Source organism: Strix aluco, chromosome Z (genome assembly GCF_031877795.1).
Source record: "Strix aluco isolate bStrAlu1 chromosome Z, bStrAlu1.hap1, whole genome shotgun sequence".
Taxonomy (NCBI): domain Eukaryota; kingdom Metazoa; phylum Chordata; class Aves; order Strigiformes; family Strigidae; genus Strix; species Strix aluco.
This window is the reverse complement of record NC_133971.1, coordinates 80,437,711-80,462,877: the sequence shown is the minus strand read 5'-3', so window position 1 is coordinate 80,462,877 and position 25,167 is coordinate 80,437,711. Positions and strand designations below refer to the sequence as shown.

At 38.5% G+C, this 25,167-nt stretch overlaps 1 protein-coding gene across 3 annotated transcripts in view; it reads left to right on the top strand.

Annotated features, from left to right (window-relative positions):
* The window catches only part of EMB (embigin), a 29,011-nt gene extending 24,451 nt beyond the window's left edge, over window positions 1–4,560 (top strand). For all 3 annotated transcript variants that reach the window (XM_074812805.1, XM_074812802.1, XM_074812804.1), the window contains one exon: window positions 69–4,560. The gene's annotated coding sequence lies outside the window, so the exon portion shown is untranslated. The remainder of the gene's footprint in view (window positions 1–68) is intronic.
* The last annotated feature ends 20,607 nt before the right edge of the window (window positions 4,561–25,167 follow it).

The following is a 25,167-nucleotide window of genomic DNA, read 5'->3' as shown; positions in this document are numbered from 1 at the left end:
AAAATATTAAGCAGCAAAATAGTAGAATATGTGTTTTAAGGAAATGTATTTATTCTCTTTTAATTCAGGAGATTTAAGGCAACAGAAGTGGAAATCATCACAAAGCTACAGAAGATGTATGCAGCTATGCATTTTAAACATCCACTATGCTTCCACGTAAACTCCTCTACACTTATGAGAAGATGCTTTTGAAATAACTGTGAAACTGCTTATTTTATACAGATGATAATGTATTCTGATGTACTGCATTTAGACCTTTGTCTGTAACATTGTTTGTCATTTTGCTACTAAAAGATGTTTTTTATGTGGTCAGGCTTTCTGTTGTTCTGTGACTGGTCTGTTTGATTTTTATGTCCTAAATTGGAAATAACCTTGCATTCACTGAACAAACAGGTAATATAGGATGGGCCTATTATCTAAGTGTTATAAAGCTGGACTTGCAAGATCAAAAAAGTATTTCCACCAAAGAAAATGCCTTTTACTAGCCAATGAAGCAAATGTGACACAGCTATTTTTACCAAAGAAATTATCAAAGGGAAGTCTTTATCATGATTTAACTGAAACATTAACAGTTTTGCAATTTACTCTGAACAGTAATATGTCTTCATTTTAACTTTTTTTAGCTTAATTTAAATGAGAAAGAAATATAGGTATATTCTGAATACTTAAGAATTTTCTTGAAATGTCCTGCCATATGTCTGTGCTACTATACTGTATAGATAGGCTAAACACTTAAATACTGTAGGGATCAGATTTCAGCAGTATTTCAGAGTACATGAAAGAAGCAAAAGGGATACAGTACCATACCAGAATATAACTGAAGTAATTCCTTACACTTGCACAAATTACTGCAGGATCTGAGGGCTGCAAAACCAGTTTTGAACTTGGAGTTTATACAGAACACAAACTTCACAAGTATACCCATATGGTTCTTATCATATCTTGTCTAGTTAGTAGTTTTACTACTTGAGCATACTGTATTGTTGCTTAAACACCTCTCAGAGCACAGAGGTCATCTTGAGCAGCTAAAATTTTCAGGGTAATAGGATAAAGCAACATGAATACCACTAGTTCTCTTATATGTAAAATAACAGCAGTGTAACAAGGACTTATGATATTGCCTTAGAAGAGCTAGTTGTCATAATTTAAATGTACCATTTAGTTATATTATGCATTCAGCAATTGAAAAATGTGTAGCTAATAGAAAAACTGTTGATTGCATTAGTTGCCTTACTTGCTAATGCAAAAGAAAAATAAAACTTCCATTTTAAGAAAGAGGAAAGTAAAGTCTTCAAAAGAATTTCTTCTCTCAGCAAAAATGTAAGGAAAAAACAGGCAGCATTTGCAAACTGCCTAGGGAAGCAAAAGGAAGAAACATCTAAATAGCATTCCTCATGCTGGTCATTTCTCTTTGAACGTAGATAAAGGAATACAGAAAAATAGATTTAATTTCCTTCCTTTATTTTTCTGTTTTACTGTTCTTATGGCTTTCTGATATTTTCAAATCCTAGTATTGGCTGTTTTGTTGGAGGTGGGGGGCAAAATCCAGTCTGATCTATGCTTTTTTGGTTTTTATAGTTTATTTTGCAGGTTTAACAACTGCAAGTTAAAGTCCAAATAAAAAAAAATGGGAAGTTATAAGCATTAAGTGATTGACTGTAAGAGCTGAAGACTGATAAAGATTTCCCTTACTAAGATACTGTGTTTATTGTATTTTGCCTTGGTGTTTCTATGCACTATGAAAACCAGAATGCAATTACAGGTTTTTATATGAATTTATCACTGATATAACACCATTTTTGTTGTAGCAAGTAAATGTTTGCAGTTTAAAAATTTACTTCTGTATATTAATTGTTTGAAACATACCATTTTATTATTTGTAGAAAATAGATTTTTTTTTTGGTAGGAAATTCAGTAGTAAAATAAGTAAACTTATAGATCTAAGAATTAGATTCTGAATAAAGCAGAATTAATATATTTTTGCAACAAAAAGGAGGCCAGGTACTATCTGGAAAAAAGCCCACCTTTTAATCGGAAATGGTAACAACTTACTTCCACCTTCACTGAGCATTCCTGCCTGATCTTGAAATTACGGTATGAAGTCTTGGCCAACATGGGTGAGTTACATGAATGGATACTTTTTTTTGGTGTTAGCAAACAAGGGCCACACTGAAGGCAGTCAGAAACTGGAGAACTTGGATTAAGCATGGATTGTTAGATCTATGATGTGTTTCTCCTATGAGGACTGTATTACAATTCGGTCATATTGGCTTCTTTAACTGTTGTTTTGTCTTGACCTACCTCTAGCATGTTCTGCTTGCCAAGCCTGAAAAGAGTTTGGGGTTTAGGTTGGAAAGTAGGTTTTTCATCTTGGTAGGTGGTTTTATTCCTTTCCTTGTATGTCTGCCTAGGTTCAAACTTTCTTGGGTTCCCCTACAGAGGGGAATAATAAATAATATTAAATGATAAGTATTAAATTGGCATAATTAACAGTCATAACTTCAAAGGCATAAACCCTACTTTTTTAGTACAGATATCACATAAGAAACTCTGGAAATCTAGAAATGTATATTTTTGAAAAATGCATGTTGTAAATGTTCAAAACACTCCTACTGCAGTTGCTTTGTGTATCTGTTTTATTATGCAAACATAGCCTTAAATAGAACAAAAATATGGCAACTTTAAAAAAACAGAACTGTAGGCAATGATATTTTTTACCTCATTCAAGCCAAGAGATACCAAATGAGAGCCAAAACAGTTCTGAGGATACTTCTTCAAACAGCAGTTACAGCTAAGTGTAAGGATCCACAAAAATAGTTTTAATAATAAACATTAATCTATAATAATTGGTTTCTATGGGTAGGCAGTCTAACTATTATATTGGTTTGGCAGATCTCGTCTTCCAAGATCAAATCTTTGTTTTCTTGCAAAAGGTGATATGTTGCTGCTTTCTATACCAACAAAAGTCTTATCAGTTTCTTAGAGGAAGATTAAAGTCTGCAAAAGAATCCTGAAGGGCTCTTTCCTATTGTTTCAAACTGGTCACTGCAAATTCCTCCTTTCCATAGGTCCAAAGTAGACAGAAGCAGCTGTGAGACCAAATTCTTAGTGAAGATTGACAAATATTAGAAGAGTTTCCAAACTGTGAGCTCAGATAGAACTGTAGGAATATTTCTTTAGGATGGAAACCTAAGAATTACTCAGTAGTGGGCCAAGATAATTCAGTGGTTAGCTATAGGTCGTTTGACACACAGTCCTGAGGAAGAGTGGAAAAACCCATTAGTATTGATGTTGATACTGAAATCAGCATCCACGTGCCTCTGTTTTTCAGCCAAAGAAAGTGAGTTTTACAGTCTGACCTTAAATTTGCCCTCAAAACTTTTCAGTGCTGACTACTGAGCAATTAAAATTACGAAGAAACTGATCAGTGTTTTCATTGTGGGGGGAGTTTTTCAGTTGAGTGGTCCTCTTAAGCGTTGAGCTACCCAGCATGTGCAGGCTGACCACAATTAGCCACATCATGTTGCAGTTCTAGTTGGGAGCTCCCCAAAAGTAGGAAGGCGCAAGGATTGAGGAAGAAACCAGTTGAGAATGGTTGTAGGGATGTGGGAAGGACCTGCCAGTATTCCAAAGGGGTCCTGAGGGACAGACAGCGGGTGCTGAGATGATATGACCAGGGAAGATGGAGTGCAAATCTTCAGGAGAAAACACTTTCATAGCTGTGCCATTCAGGGTGTTTGCGTAGGAAGTTCTGTACAGTGGTTGAAAACAATCTGCCATTGCTAAGTACTTGCACAGGTGAAAATACAAAGCCAAGTGATATGTTTCATAAGAGTCAGAAGTTACATACTTGGAAAATTTTTCTCCACTGATTTTAAATAGTTTTGCAGTCTTGTTACTTTATTATGCCATATATTGCATGAAACAATTCTTCATGAGAAAATGAAACTCTTCAAGTTGTCTAAATTTACTGTTGATAACTGAGTTCATTTTTGTAGTTGAATTTTATATGACTTCAAACTTGTAGTGTTCGTTCCACCTTAGCCAGAATGATTGTTTTTCTTCCATACAAAGACTTCATCACACTTGTTTTTCCATTCAGCCTTTTATTTAACCGAAGAAAGATTTTTGTTCTTTATTATTAGGGTAATATTTCCATCAACTGACTTCCTGAATTATTTTCAAATTGACATTGAAAGTTATGTAACAGTGCCTTGAAGGAAATAATTTGTTTACTGTAGCTAAGTTCATTTTTCTCTTCTGCAATATGTTTGTTAAAAGTTTCAGAGGAAACTTGCAGCAAAATCTATTTTTCTAATGAAAGACTACTAAGCCTAATGCTTATGTCGTGCTTGCCTTATTTTACATCCTGATTTTATACTGTGCTCACTCAACTGTTTTCTTGTTTTGCTTGGGTAGTAAGATGTATACAGACAATGGAATAGCCTCTGTATATTTGATGTATATGAAATAACAAGGAGAGTAGTTATGAGTAGTGTGAATTGATAATATTGTACTTGCAAATAGTTCCAATAAATTTAACCATGAAGAATCCATAAAGTGAAGAGTGAACTTATGCCTGGTGTCATAGAGAAACTAAACCAGACTCTCTCATTTCTTTTTATTTGTCTATACCCACAGATCTTAATTTAGACCTAAACTGCTCGTTTGCTTGAGTACCAAACTGCCTTTACTCAGATTTGTAACCTTATAGATAGAAAATGCCAAAGATAAAGTGATGTCCTGGTGTTATAAATGACTGGAATCCGATTTTTATAAAAAGCATACAATTTTATTTGAGTTCAATCAATTTAGGCTGAGAAGCAATAAGCAAAGCAGCGCTGGGTGCGCGGAGAGCCTCTCTTGGCTCTGCCACAATGCACACCGAGTTCTGAAAGCAGTGTCTTGACCAATCTCCTTTTGCCAGATAGTCGTCCTGCTCTTCTTCCATTGGGTCATTTGAGTTGCTGGGGTATGTGTCCTCCTCCCATTGGGTCCTTTGAAAGTCTCGAGGTCTTTGTCTCTTGGCGCGCTTTTCTTCTATTGGATCTTTTGAAAGTCTCATGATCTCATCTTTTGGCGGGCTTTTCTAAGCAGCAGTTATATCAGCTCTAGGCGGGGTTTTCTAAGAAGCAGTTACATTGTTCCAAGCGAGAAGCACACTTGTCTATATTTTATTCTTACATATTCTCAATTTGATTCAAGCATTATGATATAGGTTATAGTGATCACAAATCATTTCAGATCCACACAGGGTACAACAATTGCACTTATCACACCATATTCTATTTTGACACGAATCATGCCTATGTTTTCCACACTGGTAATTCCTTTCTAAGTGCATGTATTCCATCTGGTCTAGATTCATCCCTCCAAATTTGGACATCTATGTTAGGAACCTGTTTCCTCTTTTAGTGGGGGGTGGGGTGTTGGTAAGTATTATCTTTCAGTACAAAATAACAGCCTAAATGGAATCTGAAGTTAAGCAGGGTGAATCTCAGCCTCTGAGACAGTTAATTTTTTAGAAAGTACAAGGTATGTGTCCTGGTTCAGCTAGGATAGGGTTAAGTTTCCCCAGCAGTGGGAAGAAGCTCTAGCCGGGTTATTCAATACCATGCTGACGTCACCTCCTGGCACCCAAGCGCAGGAGAATTGGTGAGCGCGTGCATTTGTGCAGCCGTTCCTCTCACTGCTGTATCGGTACATACCTTGCTTTGTTCACTGTTATTACTGTTATTATTATTGTTATTGTTACTGTTTGTTGTGTCGCTGACGCACTGTTGTATTAAACCTCTCCTTATCTCAGCCCCAGGACTTTGTATTTCACTCCCTTTGTGGGGGAGGGGCAGCGGCCGCGTGGTCTGAGACCCCGGCAGGGACTAAACCACCATAGTATGAAAAATACTTAAAATGGTGGTAGTCTTCCCATGAAGACAAATGTCTGCACTTGGCATGGAAATTGAAATATATACTAGTTTTTCCTCTCAGTTATCATTTTAGAGGGGATCTAAGGATATTTCATTAGGTGCTGTCTACTATGATCACAAACAGATGTAATATGACATGTTCTTAGTACATATTGCTATCTCTACTGTGTGAAGTAACATCTTGTCCTTGCTGATTGCCCTACTTGCCTGAAGAGTTCAAATTAAATTAAATAATTAAACTGCACACCAGCAAGTGTACATTTAGTCTCCCTTTTGGCAGTTGTCTTGAATGTTTGTGAGCATCTGTTTTCCCCTGGCACAGGATTGTAAGATAAACAGGCAGACCTTTGGAAGAGGATAGAGTACCGTTAGCTATATTTCTTGTACAGAACTACTAGTCTAGGCAAAAATACGAAAGACTAAAACTAACTGCTAACATCCTAAACAGATGTAGGATGGGCAGCCAACGTACTTGGAGGACAGCTTTTTGTGATAGAATGAGAGTGGAGCTGTGTGTTTGTAATACAAAATACTTCTCTATTGTCTCTTTAAAAATCTGCCATAGAAACTTACAAGGCATTATATAGGAAAGTAGTGAGTAATGGCAGAGGGAGTCAGTTTGGCATTTTTTCAAAAGAGAGGAATAAGAGGATTTATATCCTTTGTTGATGGTCATAGAGTCTTTTGAATGTGTGCATACTTCTATAAACCATAAAGGAAAATGTATAGAACAATACTGTTAAAAAGCGTTGTCAGCTCAAACAGATACAATGGATTGGAAAGAAATCATCTCCACAGTGCAAATAAAATAGCCATAGCCTTTCCATATTGTTTGACAACTGTTTAATCGCTTTAATTCTCCTGTTTCTGTGGATAGAGAGCTGGTAATCATGTCTAACATTTTAAAATACATTAGCCTTTACCTGATAGATGGGCATCTGTATTTATTCTCAGCTCCCACTAAGACTGTTGGAAGGAATGAGGTCACGTAGGTACTCTTTAAAACTTGGCAATTACTTTGTGCTTATGGTGATGTGGTTCTCCTGATGAGCTAATCTCAGTTTGCCACATAGCTCAGCCATTGCATGCAATTTGCACAGTCAGGATTTGGAATAGTTCTTTCAGGTGCAGTGGTTCTGCTCAGCAAGTATCCATGCAAATCTCTGTGACCATTAACTTTTCTTACTCATAAATGAAGGAAAGAAGTGTTAAGAAAGAATCAGGAAGATGCTTTGAAGAAAGAAATCCCAGGAGATACAACCACCAATTCAGAAAAGCAGAGTATATGTAAAAGTTCTTACTGGCCTCTTTCCATCCTCATATGTATAGGTATTACTTAAAAAAGATGCAATTTGACACAGCCTGCTTTTGGAGAAGTAAATAAAAGCATTTCTGTCAGATAACTTGGGGAAACTAGCTTCCTGATTGATGTTTGTATGTCAGGCTAGTCAGAAGGAACGGCAGTGTCTATAGCACCCTCAGATGCCATTGTGAGGAAATGAGAAACTATGGTTGAAAGTGGTTCAGGTGATTTTCACTTCTACCATGCCTCAGTTGTTGACAGTGCAGATATATGAACTAATGAATATTCTGAGTTACCTCCTATAACCCTTTTAGGCTTACACACCTTTGGAACAGTTTCACATTGTTTGGCTGTTTTCTGTCATTGGTGGTAAGTAACAAAAATGTGTGCAAAGAAGAGAGAGCAAGCTTTCTCCCAACTCATTTTAGAAAGGGTGACATCCGCTTCTATTTCAGCTTGTACTGATAATGGAGTACATCAGACCTAGTAAAGGATGACATGCTCATTGCTCATTCAACAGGAGCATAGGTGTTATGTGATGTTGTCTGTGGGCTACTTTAGGGCACTGTATCTTACTTCATACAAAGGAAAGGAAAAGGTCCTAGAAAATGAGGGGATAAAGGCAAGAATTGTGACTCTAGAGAGAAGGAAAAGTTTTCTGTTAGGTGCTGTGCAGTAATCGCCTCTGTGCAAAATTTTACTGCTGAAGACGTAACAGTATTACTTGATGAAATAGATACCAAACTTAGACAATAATGGTGATCCATCACAGCGTGGATAGACTATGCTACAAGTGAACTGTGCTTCTGGCCATTGTCTTGACAGATAGATAAGGCAAGCAAGAGAGCATAACCTGCAGGAAAAGAGCAAAGTGAATGCGGACCTTGGGACATAGTAAGTGGGCAGAGGGGCAGAAGTGAGAGGATGTCAAGAAGGAGAGCCTGAGAGAACAGGTTGGGCAAAGGAATGTGCCAAAGAAGTGGAAGGTGTTTGACAAATTTCTAGGGAGATGAATGGCAAAAGCTGACATTGGTGGTGAAGTCAAGCACGCTTCCTTTAGAAAAGTTCTCCTTTCCGGTACCAGACAAGCTCAGGAATGCAAGAACAAATAAACCAGGTAAGGTATCTGGGCAGTGCATCTGTCTGAGACACGTAAGAGGCAGATAGAGGAAAAGCTGTCTCCAGGTCACAGCCTGCCCTGTTCGTAATTAATTGAAGCTTGGAAAGCATCTGAAGAGAAATCTTTCAGGTGATAGGTCGTCATGCGTAAATTGGTTGATATGTCAGTAAAGAATAAAATCAGCAGACATTATAAATGATACAATGAGGAAGAGTCAGTGTAGGAGTAGTGTCACCACACAAATCTGTAGGAGTTATTTAAAGGAATCAAACTTGTGAAAAGAGTGAAATGGTGTACTTGGACTTTAAAAACTTTTTTTACAAGGTCCCATACCAGCAGTGTTTGGGATGACTAGGGGAAAAAGCAATAGACCTGTTACAGACCAATAGTTGCTTTAACAAGAAACAAAGAAACATGAGTAATGTTCAGCTTTCACAGTGCAAGGAGGTATCTGCCAAGTTCAATATTCAACATGTTAATGAAAGCAAAAAAGGTGTTTAGTGAGATGAGAAAGTTTGCTGGTAGTTCTTAACTATGAATCTGAAAATGAGTTCTCAGAATTGTAGAAGAATAACATTTTAAACAAGATTAAGTGGCAGATCGCAAAAGTTGATAAAAGCAAAACAATAACTACTTTATGTACATATTGTAAGGTTGTAATTTTCCCAAGAGTTGTCATTAAACTGAGAACTAACTGCGGCAGCATACTCTGAATATCAAAGCTTACACAAGCTTAAAAATTAATTATATAAACTCACAAATGAAAAGTGTGCCAGTATCAAGTATTGATCAGAGCCTTTGTCACCAGAACAGTCTAATCCAAGGATGGTTCAAATTGTGGCAGATGTTCCTGAAGGCACTGTATGCCTACCATGCTCTTATACCCTTTCCTAGGGATCTGTTAAGGGCTACTAACAGAAATGCACTGAGTTTTGATTGTTCTCTTTCTTATGGGTTAATACTGCAATAATTACAGAAAAACTGCATAATACTGGTTTGCATGTTTCAAGATTGTTTTTCACCACATAGGACTAAAAGACCCTTGAGATCAAGAGAAACTAAGGTACAGTTTGCCCACTTTTAAATTTTTCCTGATGAAAAATACCATCTATCAATCACTTATATACTTTATCAAGCCACCAGTGTTTTTACTAATGTAAGTATAACTCTTCACCCCTATTTGGTTTATACTTCTAGTGGGTTTTTTTATATGAAGATAAGTGGTATTTCAGAAGAGGCAGTTAAAATGCTACTGATTTTCTTCAATTATTTTTCCTGTGTTAGGAGGTCGGTCTTAGGGGTACATGCCCCAAAAGTCTACACTTTTCATGTTGGATGCTGTCCAACAGCCAAATACCCACACAGCTGCCCACTCCACTCTCCTGGAAGACGGGGATGAAGTAGAAGGAAGACAAAAAGACTTGCTTCAAGGCAGTGATGCTTTAACAGGGGAAGCAAAGGTTGTGCATACAAGAAAAGCAAAAAGAGGAATTCTTTTACTACCTGACATTGGCAGGCAGATGTCCAAATGCTTCTTGGGAAGCAGGGCCTCGGCATGTGTAACAGCTGCTTGGGAAGACAAATGTTGTAACCACAAATGTCCCTGCTTCCTTCTCCTTTTCCTGAGCTTCTGTTGGTGAGAAGGATGTGGTATGGTATGGAATATTCCTTTGGTCAGTTTGGGTCAGCTTGGTAGCCTTCTAATGTCTCGTCCACCTGAATTTGCTCACCAGGGGGACAGAGTGGGAAAGAGAAAGCTTTGACGCTGTGCAAGCACTGTTCAGCCATGGCCAAAATACTGCTGTGTTATCAACACAGTCCTAGCCACAATTTTGAAGCACAGCACCGTATGGGCTGCTATGAAGGATGTTAACTGTGTCCCAGCCAGACCAAGTACACAAACGTCTTAGAAGGCTGAGCCTCCTTTCCAACACTGGCCATGAAACAGACCAAAATCTTTTTCCTATATAACTCTCATAAACCTGTCAAGCTTCTTGCCATCTGAGTTAATTGACAGTAAATTTCTAGCAGCAGTCAAAACCCCAGAGCTCTAAGTAATGAGAACAAGCATTTAAGATACAAAATTGTCACATTCCTTGGCTCGGAAGTCCTCCACTCCTGCCCCCCCCCCCCCCCCTTATCTCTCTTTTGGGCTGTTTTTTGTAGTCTTTGTTTCTCGCAGGCCTGTTTCTTTCAGGCCCTGTTTCAAGAAGTTATAAGTCATCTTTCACATCAATGAATATTCCTCCCCCTGAAAACACTCAATGTAAAATGTATCATTCTTTAAGGCATAAGTCATTCAATATTTGGTGATAGGTAAAGGCAAATGCTTCTTTTGGGATTTTACAGTTTTTCAAATAATCTGTATTTTTCACAGTTTTCAAGATTTGGGGGATTTTGAGAACTAAACAGTTTTCATCCAAGATGAAGCAGCAATGTAGTGGATTTAAGCCTGTTACTTGCTTTTTCATCTCTCTTCCACAAACCTTAGCAGAAGATTAAATATAATCCTTTACTTTAAGGCCCAACTGGGAGATCAATCTGTAGTCCATCTTGTAGTATTTCAGAAGTACCTTCCTGTAGGTCAGTCTGCAGAGAAAAGAGCTAAATTATTATTTATATATGTGGGAGGGAATCAAGCGAAGTAAGCTTCTCATAATTCTGTGCTCCGCAGATAGGAATTCAAGATTATAATTCCCTTTAATAAAATTATGCATAAAAGCAAATTACCTCACGTTGCACAGTGCTTTGAAGATGTACCTTGTAAGTGGGTTTGCTTACCTGATTATAATTAAATCACAGAAAAGGTATCAGAGGCACTGGTGCAACATGTGTTTGGTCATCAGTTGCTTAGTAGATCTCAGATATCAAAAGATAAATTCAGGCTTGGAGCTTGGTAGTGTAATTCTATTGATTCATTTGTCAATCCAATGATATCACTGGCCAAGGTACCCTATGTTTAAATTTATCCAGAAAAAAAGATACTACTGTTTTTCTGGATAACTTGGAGAAGAAGTATTTTTGCAATTGTCAAAAGAACACAAAAATTCACTTCTAAAGAGAATCAGGTCTTTCTCTTCTCATGCCCTGCCCCTGCTAGCCATGAGTCTAAGTAACAGGTGACTCCCAACCTCTGAAAAGGAAAATCCCATAGCACAATGCCGAATGCTGCAAAAAGGTACATGGCAAACTGTGCGCCTCCAAGCTGCAGGGACCAAGTGAGCCAGCTGAGATGTTACTTTTACAGGGTAAAGCCAGTCAAGAAACATGATATGACACTTGATGTAAATTTCTCAGGAAATTGTTTAAATTGTTGGACAATTAAATGAAAAGTACCAGTGAAGGAAATCCTACATCCTGTTTATCAAAACTTGGTAACTGAAGTAAAAATTCTACTTCCTTGTTACTACTGTAACACTAATAAAGGTGAAGAAAAAGCTGATGAATTTTCACTTGCACACATGCTGTCACACAATTTCTCACTGAAACCATCCAATACCACTTAATTGTAAAGACTTACCATCATCATCATCAGTGAATGGAAGGAATCACAGAAACATGGTCCAAAGACAAAAATGCAGTCTAAGATGAGACATGGTGCAGTGGTTTTACTGAAAGAGAGCAGATAAAAATTATTGCTGTGAAGAATACAGCAGAAAAGATTTCTGGAAGCAATCAATATTCACATAGCATTTGGAAAAAAATCCTATAAGGAGAAGTGAGATTTCTGTACAATGGTTTGGTGAATTATTTAAGATTCTCAAGGGGAAAGGTGTATAAAGTACACCTTGCTGAAATTAAGGGCAATGGCAAAGCACTAACATTACCTAACTGAGCATGAGCAAGGTCTGTTATTTGTTTATCAATATACTAAAATTGGTTTTCTTTTTCTTTTCAGGGGATTTTTTTTTTTTTTACACTGACATCCCCAACAACCCTACTTGTGAAAAAGCGAGGTACCAGTCTGTTTAATTTTCCCAATGTCTGGTGTCACACTTTAAGGTCAAGTACTCTAAAGAAACTTACCAGTTTTCCAGAGTTACTTAAGGCCAGGTGATTTTTAAGAGAGTAGTATTTTTCCATTACAGCAGTTCATATAGTCTTGGTTGATCTAAAGGTACAGAACTGATAGATCAGTTGACTCAACCAACAAAAAATCCTTGTTATTCGATTCCCTCTGCTCTCACTACCAATTCTATTCATCAATGTCTATACTGATAGGTAACATTTCAATTGAGGAAAACTTATGGTGCTTTCTAAAGGCTTCCAGTAAATTCAGTAGGTAGAAAGAATAATATAAAGATGATCTGAACTAGATTATCCTGGAACACTTTAGACTTTCAGCAGCCTAATCTGTCCAACCATTTTCAGACAGTGAAACAATTTGCCATCTGAGTCATAAGCTATGAAACCTCATATTGTGTGATAAATTCAGTCTGTGCTGAGCACACACTTGGTTGCCACATAGCTTTAGGACAAGGTAATGAAGATACCATTACCATACATCACTAGAGATGTATTGTTCTCTCTGTTCCCTTAGGTAATACATATTCATTAGGAGTTGTGGTTTTTTTTTTTTTTTTAAAAAAAGCAAAAATGGTTAAAAAAAGTGTTTTTCACTTCTTGAGAATTCATTTGTTTAGTTCAGCTCAGTTCTAAAACATCAATGGCCAAATACCAGCAGTAGAACATTAAGACTGCCAGCATTAGGAGGTTCAGTGATGTCAGTGGAAAGCAATTAGGTATCGATATTTTAAAAGCAAAGAGAGACTGCAGGAAGACAATAATTAGTCCCTCGCCATACCTACACCACCCAAGCTTCAGAAGTGTCTCGGAGTTGTGCAAATCTCTTCTTTGGCCGGAAGGTGTCACTTTCGCACCGTTGTTTGCAGCCCCTCAGGTTAAGGACGAGCCGGTGTCGGTCTGCGGAGCCCAGCAGCGTTTAGAGCCCAGCGACTCGAGAGCGGCAGCCGTTCCTGGAGCAGGAGCCGGGGTGCCCTGAGCACCGGGATGCCCTGAGTATCGGGATGCCCTGAGCACCAGGAGTGCAGCCACGGGCCGGCGGCACACGGCCAGACCTCCCGACAGTGAAGGCGAAATGGCACTCACACTGCAAGTGCACCCATCGTTCTCATTTCTGATACTTTTAAGGGATGTTACCATTGTCTGATTAGAGAATTATGTAATATCGCCAAATTTCTATCACCATTTCAGTAGTCGGGTTTTTTTCTGGCAGCTTTCAGAGACTGCTAATTGCAACATGCAGATCCCAGGAGATAGGACTTCTTTCTGTGCAAAGAATTAAGTTACTTAAGTTTCTGAATCATTTTATTTTATTGTAAACTACAAGGGATAGTGTTGTTCTTGACAGCTAACAGATGATAGGGAAGTGTGTGATTGAAGAGAACAATGTCACTGAGAAGCGAGCAGGATGTTAGAGAAGTACTACAGCAGCAGTAGATTCTCAGACCAGAAGTTTTCTTTCCTAATTATGGGCACTTAGCCTCCTGGCTTAGACATCTGTTTACCTTACTCCCTCTGCATTTCATGGAGAGAGAGAGAGAGAGAGAGAGAGACTTCCAGGGGCAATTCAGGTTTAAGATAGCCTTAAAGTTGCCCCCTGCCTATAGAGCAGCCTGAGCTAAAGGATTTCTTAGTTTGGCATCACAGTAAAATGCTGGAAGTTAGCACTAGGGTGAATCTGGACTGTCTTCACTGGCCCTTATAAACAAGGAAGGACAGGGATCAAGGCTTGAAACATCAACTTGTATCAGTCATAAAAAGTGTAGATCTCTCTTTTGTGGCAAGGCTTCACTTGCTTCCACAACTGTTTTCCAGCATCACAGATTTTATCTGAAAGGAACACAGGTACTCAGCAGGAAACTGCGAGTACCAGGTCTGTGCACACTCCCTTGCAAATATTCTGGGGAGTAGCAGTTTTAGATAAAAATTCCTTCTGCACACACTGTCCCTGTCAGATCCGATTAGAATCCCTGTGAATAACATTATAACCCACAGTCGCTAACTATGGTAGTTTATCATGTGCTGTACTAATAGAAAAGACATGACCTTCCAGACTGGAATTGACAAAGCATTAGGCAAGAATACTCGTTCTATAAAAGCAGAAATATGTAACATATACTGTACAATATATGCAGAAAAACTGCTACTTGGTATGCTTTCACTCTTTATGATAAATAACAAAAAAAAGGCTCTGTATATTTCAATTTAGGAACAACAACATAGTTCATTGAGTATGTTTGCGCCTTTCCAATTGATAAAGAAAGTGGCAGATTCCTTCTCTAGCTCATACTTACATTAAGAGAATATCAGAGACCTCTTGTAATTCAGTATCTTAATGTTTTAGGGAAATGTTAAGAGATGTGGAAAAAATACAAGGAAAGCATTGCCCTTATGTGGTATATTAAATATCGGATTGTCATGATTTTTCCAGAGAGAATTATGTAATACCTCAAGCTTAGTCTAGGGTATCTATTTCTTAAGGTACCATACGCCAAATCTGAAAAATATTAGCGTAATCAAAATGTATTTTGACCCCACAGCATGCCACCACAGAAACTAAAATGAGAAAGCCACACACTCCTGAGGAACTCTCAGGAGCTTCTTCCTTTCTGAGAAAGAAAGCAGCTCCAAGGGGCTGCCAAAACGAGGCCACTTCACAACTGTCTGTAAGCTCACTGGAAAATGGACTGTGTTACTGTATGTACAGGGCTGGCATAACTTGCTGACAACTAGTGTAGCATCATTATACCAATGTATATCTCATGTATATCTAGTTTGTTGGCTAAGAATCGCAGAATCACAGAACCGTCTAGGTTGGAAAAGACCTTGAAGATCATCCAGTCCAACTATTAACCTAACACTGACAGTTCCCAACTACACCATATCCCCAAGTGCTCTGTCAAAATGACTCTTAAACACCTCCAGGGATGGGGACTCCATCACCTCCCTGGGCAGCCCATTCCAATGCCTAACAACCTGTTCTGTAAAGAAATACTTCCTAATATCCAGTCTAAACCTTCCCTGGCACAACTTGAGGCCATTACCTCTTGTCCTATCACTTATTACTTGGTTAAAGAGACTCATCCCCAGCTCTCTGCAACCTTCTTTCAGGTAGTTGTAGAGGGTGATGAGGTCTCCCCTCAGCCTCCTCTTCTCCAGACTAAACAACCCCAGTTCCCTCAGCCCCCCTCGTACGACATGTGCTCCAGACCCTTCACCAGCTTCGTTGCCCTTCTTTGGACACGCTTGAGTAATTGAATGTCCTTTTTGTAGTGAGGGGCCCAAAACTGAACACGGGAATCAAGGTGCGGCCTCACCAGTGCTGAGTCCAGGGGTAAGATCACTTCCCTGTCCCTGCTGGCCATGCTGTTGCTGATACAAGCCAGGATGCCATTGGCCTTCTTGGCCACCTGGGCACACTGCTGGCTCATGTTCAGCCAGCTGTCAATCAACACCCCCAGGTCCCTCTCTGACTGGCAGCTCTCCAGCCACTCCTCCCCAAGCCTGTAGCGCTGCTGGGGGTTGTTGTGGCCCAAGTGCAGCACCCAGAATTTGGCCTTATTGAAACTCCTACAGTTGGCCTTAGCCCATTGCTCCAGCCTGTCCAGAATGGCGACCTGCTTATTGGATGAGGGAAAGGCTGTGGATTTTGTCTACCTTGACTTCAGTAAGGCCTTTGACACCATTTCCCACAGCATTCTCCTGGTGAAACTGGCTGCTCGAGGCTTGGATGGGCACACGCTTTGCTGGGTAAAAAACTGGCTGGATGGCCGGGCCCAAAGAGTTGTGGTGAACGGAGTTAAATCCAGTTGGCGGCCGGTCACGAGTGGTGTCCCCCAGGGCTCGGTTTTGGGGCCACTCCTGTTTAACATCTTTATTGATTATCTAGATGAGGGGATCGAGTGCACCCTCAGTAAGTTTGCAGATGACACCAAGTTGGGAATGTGTTATTTTAAACAATCATTATGTCCATCTATATGGTGTGAACAACATGTATTTTCTATTTTATTGGCTAAGCATGTGTTATTATTTGAAATAAATCTTGATTATTTTAGCTTTATTCAGGCTTTTCTTTAAACTGCAATATCATTAGTTCTAAAATGTTTGTGGAATTTTTTTAAAGTTTGTCTTGTCTGTTTTCTTCTCAGTCCCTTGAGAGAAACACAATTTCTTTCCTATCTGAAGAAATCTAACACCAACTTTACGTTTCTGAAAGAAATTAAGACATGACGTGGTGGTTTTTTGAACACAGATTTTGATTTGGTTTGGGCCTAATATCCTGGCTAAAGGTCAAAATATACTCTCTTCTGGCAAAGAATCTAAAGTCGCTGCTCTTTTTCCTCTCTTTCCTCCCACTGCAAACTCTCTTTTAGCAATCTAAATGGACCAAAAAAATAATTAAGACAACAAAAGTTGTTGTCTTAACAAATTCTATCATTTAAATGTCTATCATTTTAGATAAAGAAAATTTTTCTTTATGGCTAATATTGATAGTGGAAAATTAAGAAAGCAAGTTAAAATGCATATGAAATGTGTGTTTTAAAAAATAAATGCATGTAATAAAGTGAATATCATAGGACCATACTGTGTTCTTAGGTATGGAATATATTCATATTTTGCTGCCTTTAATTTCACTAAAAATCAGGTTTGCTCTGCCAAAGTCTTACCTAGCTAAATATGTTGTTCATAGAGTAAGCTCGCTTACCTCCTGTTTGTCTCCCAAGTATAGTCAGATATTACTGCCTTCTAACATATGGCTACACTGGGATTTTGTTTTGTCACTGATGATTAGGTCAGGTGGAGGTTAATGAAGAACACAGTGTTCACAGAATGTGACCTTGAAAAGCTGTTTTATCCCCAGCAGCTCACAGAAAACAGTCCTTTCTAGTTTGCAGTGAGTCGTTGATTGTAGCTGACAGATCTGAAGGCAGCATACTAGAGTGCAGCCTGCAAGCCACCTCTCTCTGCTGACTTAACCAATGAAATAATTCTTTTTTCTACTGTCTTCTCCAATTTACCAGTAGTTTAGAAAAACCTCCACATCCACAGAGACACCTTTTCAAAATGACCTGAATCTATAGCAGTATGTTTGTAACGGGCTCCCAGCTGTCCAGACTAATATACACGAACAGTAATTAATATTTTATATGATGCATCAGCAACTCAAGAAGGAAATATCAAGTTGGTAATAATTTATTGAAGAGAAGCTGAAGTTACTCAGGCTTGAGGGGGTTTTTTGTACTGTTGTTTCTTCATGAGGAAACAGAAATTGGACAATGATTAAAGGACTTTCACCATCATTCTCTAGTATACACCACTCTCACTTACTACTCTTGATGTCTTATATTCTTTTTCTGAGAGTCCCACCAGGTCTCATATTATTTGCTCAAAAGCTTTAATAAAATTACAACATTAATATGCATGAGGCTCACTTTGGATAGCGCTGACAGCTGTAAGGAGTAGCATACATTGATTAAGCTGCATGACTGATAGCTTTCTCAATCCAAACAAATGAATCTGGAAAAGACAAACTGAGACAGGAAGTTGAAATACCAGAACAAGGACATCATTTTCTGACTGCAGAATAAAAGAAGAAAGATCAGTTGACAGAGATAGATTTCATGAAAAAGGGTTCAGATAGAGAATTTCTAAGTTTACAGATCAAATTGTCTGTCTGTTTTTAAGATGTTCGTAGTTCCATTTTGCCATTATCTTTTCCAGTCCCTCAAAACTGGAGTTTTGTCTCCATGGGAAATTTTTTATTTCAGCGTAGATAGGGCAGTAAGATCACATATGTCTTGTTACAGGTCAGGAAGCAGAATTGACAGTGTCAATTTCCAAAGGCAGAGGTTCCTTCTTCCTAATTTGCATCTGCCCAAATGAAACAGATAAGCTTAGTTTATATGGATGTCTGAGTTCATCTCACTGACAGTTCTTGCAGTTACACATTTTGAATATGGTAGCAGCAAGTTTCCAAGTACTACTGTTTTCAGAATTTCCTAGTAGAAAGCTTAATATGTCCTATGGGGTGCAGGTGGTTCCTAACTCAGCACGATGCATTTTTCTGTAAATTTCTGAGGCATGTAATGTCAATGCTAAAAAGGAGACATTGCAACATCCAGTACTGCAGGTACTAAGCCCTCCTGTAGGTCTAAGCTTCCAGGTAGGCTCAAACTGCTCACTGCACCTTTGTAACAAGTGACACCTAGAAGTGCTATTGTGTATGTTGTAGCAGAGCTATGCTGAGACATGATAGAAGTGTAACTATGAGGAGGAGACCTGTCCTGCTCATTAGCTTGTGATGTCTCTGTCTGTGACCGCTGTGACTAGCTAGAAGGTGCATCAAAGTATAGGGAGAAGGAAAAGAGGAATTCTGACTTGAGTGGTGATATATAAGCTGTCTGCTTCTCTGTGCAGTAAAGATAATAGAAGCAAGTCAAAGGAGTCTCCATATACTCTACCCCTACAATGAAGAGTGACAACATTTACCATGATAAAAAAGTTAATTTTATGCTTTAAAACCTTGTCTGTAATACACAGCTTTGTTTCCTAGGGAGCTCAGAACATAAAGGCATACTGTATCATTCTCAGTGTGAATCCCAGGTTTCGGAGTGCCTGAAAATCTATAGTACATGCTTCTGCCAAGGTTAAAGGACTAAGGCTGCAATATCGTACCACAGGGTGCCATACTTGGGGACTTAAATTTGTACTGAGAAGGGTTAACTAGAGCCAATTTACAAATGAGAAGAAAATGGGAAGAGAGCCTAAAACTCTGGACTGACATAGTTCCTGCAGGTAGATAGAGTGCAAGCTGATGCTCTATCTCTGATGACCTAGCTACCACAAATGAGGTGGTCACACCTCCCTGTTTCTGATGTGACCCTTCCTATGCCACTGGTGCTTCTGTGAGCTCTCAGTGAGCTTGTTCAGAGAGTTCATCCAGCAAAAAATAATCAATCACTTTGTTTTGCGGGGTTAGTTTTCTAAAAGTGTCTGTCCATGAACTGACAAGAGTGTGGTCTCCAAAGTGGAGTGTATGCACAGGAAAGTCCACTGTGTACTGTTAATAAAAAATATTTTAAAAACTTATTAAAAATGCTGTTTATTTCCACTTAATCTCATTCTTTCTAATCTCTGTTTTTGTGCATGCATTATAATGTACACGATATATTAGTACAGTAGTAAATGTATATAATTAATTAAAAAATATCAGGAGGATGTACTTAGTAATTTTTTACTGATGGGATGTGTGATCAAAAAAATTTGGAGACCACTACATTAGGGAGTCACACAGTTGTTGAAAGTCGGGGAATGAGGGTCCAGTCCACATGGAGGGGTTGGCACCCCTTTTGATAGTAGCTGGCTAGAATGTCAGCTTAGCTGCACTGTCAAATCAGTCTTCAGTTGTGATAGTCATAGAATCATAGAATCATATGGTTTGGGTTGGAAGGGATCTTAAAGATCATCTAGTTTCAACCCCCCTGCCATGGGCAGGGACACCTTCCACTAGACCAGGTTGCTCAAAGCCCCGTCCAACCTGGCCTTGAACACTGCCAGGGACTGAGCAGCCACAGCTTCTCTGGGCAACCTGTGCCAGTGTCTCACCACCCTCACAGTGAAGAATTTCTTTCTACATCTAATCTAAATCTACCCTCTTTCAGTTTAAAATCATTACCCCTTGTCCTATCACTATATGCTTGTCCTGGTTTAGCTAGGATAGGGTTAAGTTTCCCCAGCAGTGGGGGGGAAGCTCTAGCCGGGTTATTCAATACCATGCTGACGTCACCTCCTGGAGCCCAAACGCAGGAGCATGGGAGATTCGGGGAACGCTTGTGTTGTGCGATCTCTCTCTCTCACTGCTGTATCGGTATATATCTTGCTCTGTTAATTGTTATTACTGTTATTGTTATTGTTTGTTTTGTTGCTGTTGCACTGTTGTATTAAACCTCTCCTTATCTCAGCCCTGGGGCTTTGTATTTCACTCCCTTTGTGGGGGAGGGGCAGCGGCCACGTGGTCTCAGACCCCGACAGGGCCTAAACCACCACAATGTTCTTGTAAAAAGTCCCTCTCAATCTTTCCTGTAGCCCCCTTAATTACTGGAAGGCCACTATAAGATCTCCCTGGAGCCTTCTTTTCTCCAGGTTGAACAACCCCAACAGGTTCTCAACCTGTTCTCACAAGGAGGGTGGTCCAGCCACCTGATCATCTTTGTAGCCTCCTCTGGACCTGCTTGAGCAGGCCATGTCCTGATGTTGGAGGCCCCAGAGCTGGACACAGCACTCCAAGTGGGGTCTCACAAGAGCAGAGTAGAGGGGGAGAATCACCTCCCTCAACCTGCTAGCCACAATTCTCTTGGTGCAGTCCAGGATACGGTTGGCTTTCTGGGCTGCAAGGCATCCACCACTTCCTTTTCTTATTAGTGAGGGTAACAAAATGAAAAAAAAACTCACATCTGTGGCCTTGACTTTTTAAATGACAGACTTCTCAGAGGCAATAACCTCTAATAGAATAGCTTGACAGACATGTGAGAATTGTAGTCTCAAACTGTTCTAGCATAAATTGCTATAACAGGTAAGTCAAAGATTTTAATAACATAATATTTGTTTTAATAACATGATATTTGTTTTGCTTCAAGCTTTCCGATATCAGATTGCATGTGCCAATTTGCACATTATTGTCCTCAATTGGACATTATTATCCTTTCCTCCCTGTCCTGGATCTACTACACTCAGAGTGCCAACTATCTTTACAGGATGGGATATATAATTTAAAATGGACAATGAAACAATGCTTAACAGTGTTAGCCTCCTGAGTTATATTTAATACCCTCACTGGAGGAATCACCATACAAATTTCAGTTTTAAGAAGACACTGTATGTCAAAATCTACTTGATGGCTTCACAGTATTTTACGTGTGTCATTTTCTATCTTGACAACATGGCTGGAATTGAAAGTATTAGGCAAATAATTTTGTAGAGAGGTAAAGCTGAAAAAAGACTCGTACTTACATTATCTAGTAAAACCTAAGAAATAATACAGTTGGGTGTGTAGAAAAAAAAGGGATTTTTCTGTATATTGAGAAACCAGCATCTGTATTTGGATTTGTACATATTGTAGTTCTTGCTCGACCTATAGATAAGTTAAAATACATCCCATTAATTTTAAAATCTTGAAAGAAGCAATCAGTAACAGCAAGCTGTAATTGAGCTGTATTTTCCAGATAAGAGTTTCTAGTGTGGAAAATTTTTGTTATAAGAAACAGCAACATTTGTTGCAGTAATTCTAAAGGGCAGTTTTGTTTCAAAGGTATTACCGTCAGCTTCCATGCTTCACAGGCAAATGACCTGTCAAAGAGAGGAGCACATGTCGCTAAAGTGATTTTTCAGTTAAAAGACTTTAAGTTAACTGTGCTGGTATCTCCCACATCAGCTAGAAGAGTATGCCCACTTTATGGCTCAACAGACCCAAACAATTCTGCAGTCTTTAGAAGGCAATCATCATCCTAGATGTCCCTGATAAGACTATGATGATAATCTGAATGTCCATGTTTTCTTAATTTTGGCAAAAGCTTACAGAAAGTACAGCCCGAAGAAACTAAAATGATGTCAAACTGAAGTGATGAGAGTGCTGATCCAAAGAGCTGCATAGATCAGAGGTCCATGTCACCCATTATACATGTTCTAATAGCTGACTGTAGTGGACGGTGGCTTAAGGAGGAAAATCAGAACAGAATGAGCATACAGTACTTTTTCCAAATGCTCTTGTAACCTTCAAAAGCATGCAGGTCTAGGGTTTACTGACTTAATGCAATTGTCTCTGTTTTCATAGTTTGCAAAGGTTTTTCTCCCCATTGCTTTGGTCGTAAGCTTTTTGAACATGCAAATGTTACTGTCCACAGCAACCTATGGCAGTAAAATCCCATAGTTTAACTGAACATTATGCGAAAGACCGCCTCCTTTAGTTTGTTTTCACTCTTTTCACAATAGCTTCATTCAATGTTTCCTAGAATGTGCATTGGTAAATAAACTCCTTATGCACTCATGATTTCACAAACCCACCATGCAGTCTCCATAGGCTGGAGAGTTTTAGTCTACTTAGTTGTCCCTGGTATACCCATTCCTGGATTTCTATCAATAGAAAGTATTTACACTCGGGTTCTTCAGTCCAGAAGTGACTGTTAGAAGGATTTGCTGGAGACCTGTATGTGAAACTTGCTTCGTGAGTGACACAATGAAGGCGAATACAGAACAACTATCTGTAGTACCTTCTAGTTTCAAAATCAGGGTCACTGTATAATTGTAGTTGAGCTTTCAAACTTCTTGATGCAAGATGCTGTAGATGCTAAAAGCTTATGCAGGATCTATAACAGCTTAACAAATACTTGTTCAGGAAAAATGGATCAAGATACTATATCTGAATCAGACAGACCTTTAGTTGTAAAACATCGGGAGTGTATCCTGAGGAATTGCTACCCAGTCTTCATCCTGTTTCTTCTTTGCTGCCCTCGGCATTTGCTGTTGAGCCTAGATTTACTACTTTCTCAAAGGAAAAAAAAAAAAGGAAATTAAGGCAGAAAGCTATGCATGTTGTATTTTCTCTGGTTATTTGTCTGTTTGGTTCTCCAAGTTATTTCTTTCTCAAAAGAAATACCTTTTGATAACCTGTGTTACAGGGTTATGGGCTCTTTGGGGAGTCAAATAATTTTGAATGACTCATATGAGTTTACTAAATATTGATTTACTTTGACTGTTTTTCTCTTGCTTTCCTAAATTAAAATATGTTAAACCAAGGCAGGCACAGAGTAAAAGTACCAATAACCTTATCAAGAGCAATAAAGGACAAGGCCTAATGCATCATAATTTTCTTGATCGTTTGTGGGAATGGTGGACAAAACAATAGTAAATTAGTTGAAAACTGTGTTCTATATATGGTATATGTTGTCTCTTATCGAGTTTATCTCAACAAGAGGTAAGTCTTTCCTCCCTAGAAGGGAGTATGTCAGAGCTCGCTCTTTTTATATGCCTAGTGAGTCATTAGGAGACCACATAGTTCTTGCACTGATTGAAAGTTAGTAGAGAAGGTATATAATAAGGAATGTAAACATAATATTTTAGTCTTTTTCTTCATTCTTCTTTTTTTTTTTTTTTTTAAATTCATTTTAATATGAAGGTTAGCATAATATGCTTTACAGGAGAGACAATACTTTGATGATCTTCGCACAAACAAAAAACCCCCATGGGTTAATTTTCAAATTCTCTCTCCTTACAGTTCTGCAATTAGGACAATAAATTGTTTAGACATTTATATTATTTCGGTATCTCTTTTAGAACTACTGTATGACAAACTCAAAAGCAGAAGCAACTACTTCAAATCAAAGACCTATTTAAAAGATGATGAGCTATAGAAACAGTCATATTTTTTCTCTGTTTTCTGAGAAGCAGCTAGAATGTACTAGAAACATGTCTGGTAGTTCTGCAGAACTGAATTTTTTAATAGGACTCTCCTGTTACATACTTTTTTGTTAAGAAGTATTAAATGATGAGGTAAGAAATCTTGTAGGAAGATGACTGACGGTTAAACGTCCTTGCAAAGTCACTTGAGTTATAATCTTGCATGAACAAATGAAATGAGAGGGTCACTTCAGAAAGAGGTTTAGCTAAATCACAGGCAAATAGATTGTTTCATAACAAGTAAAGAATTTTCCTCCACCGTTTCTCGATGATACGCAATAGGTAAAATAGTCTAGGTGTGAGCAGTGCATTTATTTATTCAGAGGCAAAATTGTATCATGTAATGCAATTTATATTGAAAGGGTTTGTCTGATAGGAGGCAAGATACAATTAGTTTGCAATTAATCACATTAATATCCTGTGATAAAAAGAACATGATGTACTCTGGGTAGGTTAATGCTCAAATGTAAACAGCCTGACGTTTCTGTTAAAGCAGCAATACTGAAAAAGACTGTAAAGGTAGAAGATTTTGTCTGAAAAGATAGCATAACTACAAATATTTCTGAAATACAGAAGAACTGGATGATCTGTAGAAATGGAATAACATAAATGTTATAAAGTGTGAGGATGTGTACATAGGGACTAAAAGATCTGGGATCTTGGAAGTAAGAAAGAGGAGGAAAGATTTCAGATCAGGTGACAACAAAGCTGTAGAAAAGTCAAAGATCAACTCTGAATAAACCAGGTTAAACACATTCAAGAGATAAAAGGAAGTATGTGTTTTAAAAAAAATCCTCATATATTCTCATGAGTATTCTGAGATATTCACCCAATACTAAGAGATCTTGCTCACAAATTCACACAGTTTCTAGATGATATTTCTCTTTATCTCACAATCATGTTTACTAAAGTTACTAATATTTTTAAGTTCTTTTAAATTAAGTGAAAAAATCTCCCCAAACTATGCTACAAAATATTGCTGATTGTAAAAAACATTTGGTACTGATGGCAAACTCAGTAAGAGAAATATTATTGTGAACATAGTTGTGCTAAACAAAAAAAAAAAAAGATCATGTCAAAATCATGTATTTCATAAACACATAAACCTTCTTACAGGTACATTGACCTGTTACATTCCTAGTTCATCCATAGAAACTGTCACTAACTTGTGTGAGGCCATCCAAGGATGGTTCATCTACCATTCCTCACCAGTCTCCAGATGGAGAGCATCTACTGTCTTTAACAAACCACATTCCAAAAGGCTGCTCCTGTGCATAACCAGCACATGTCTGTCTGCACTATCTTAAGCAATGCTGGAATCCTTAGAAGAAAGCCCATTTGGG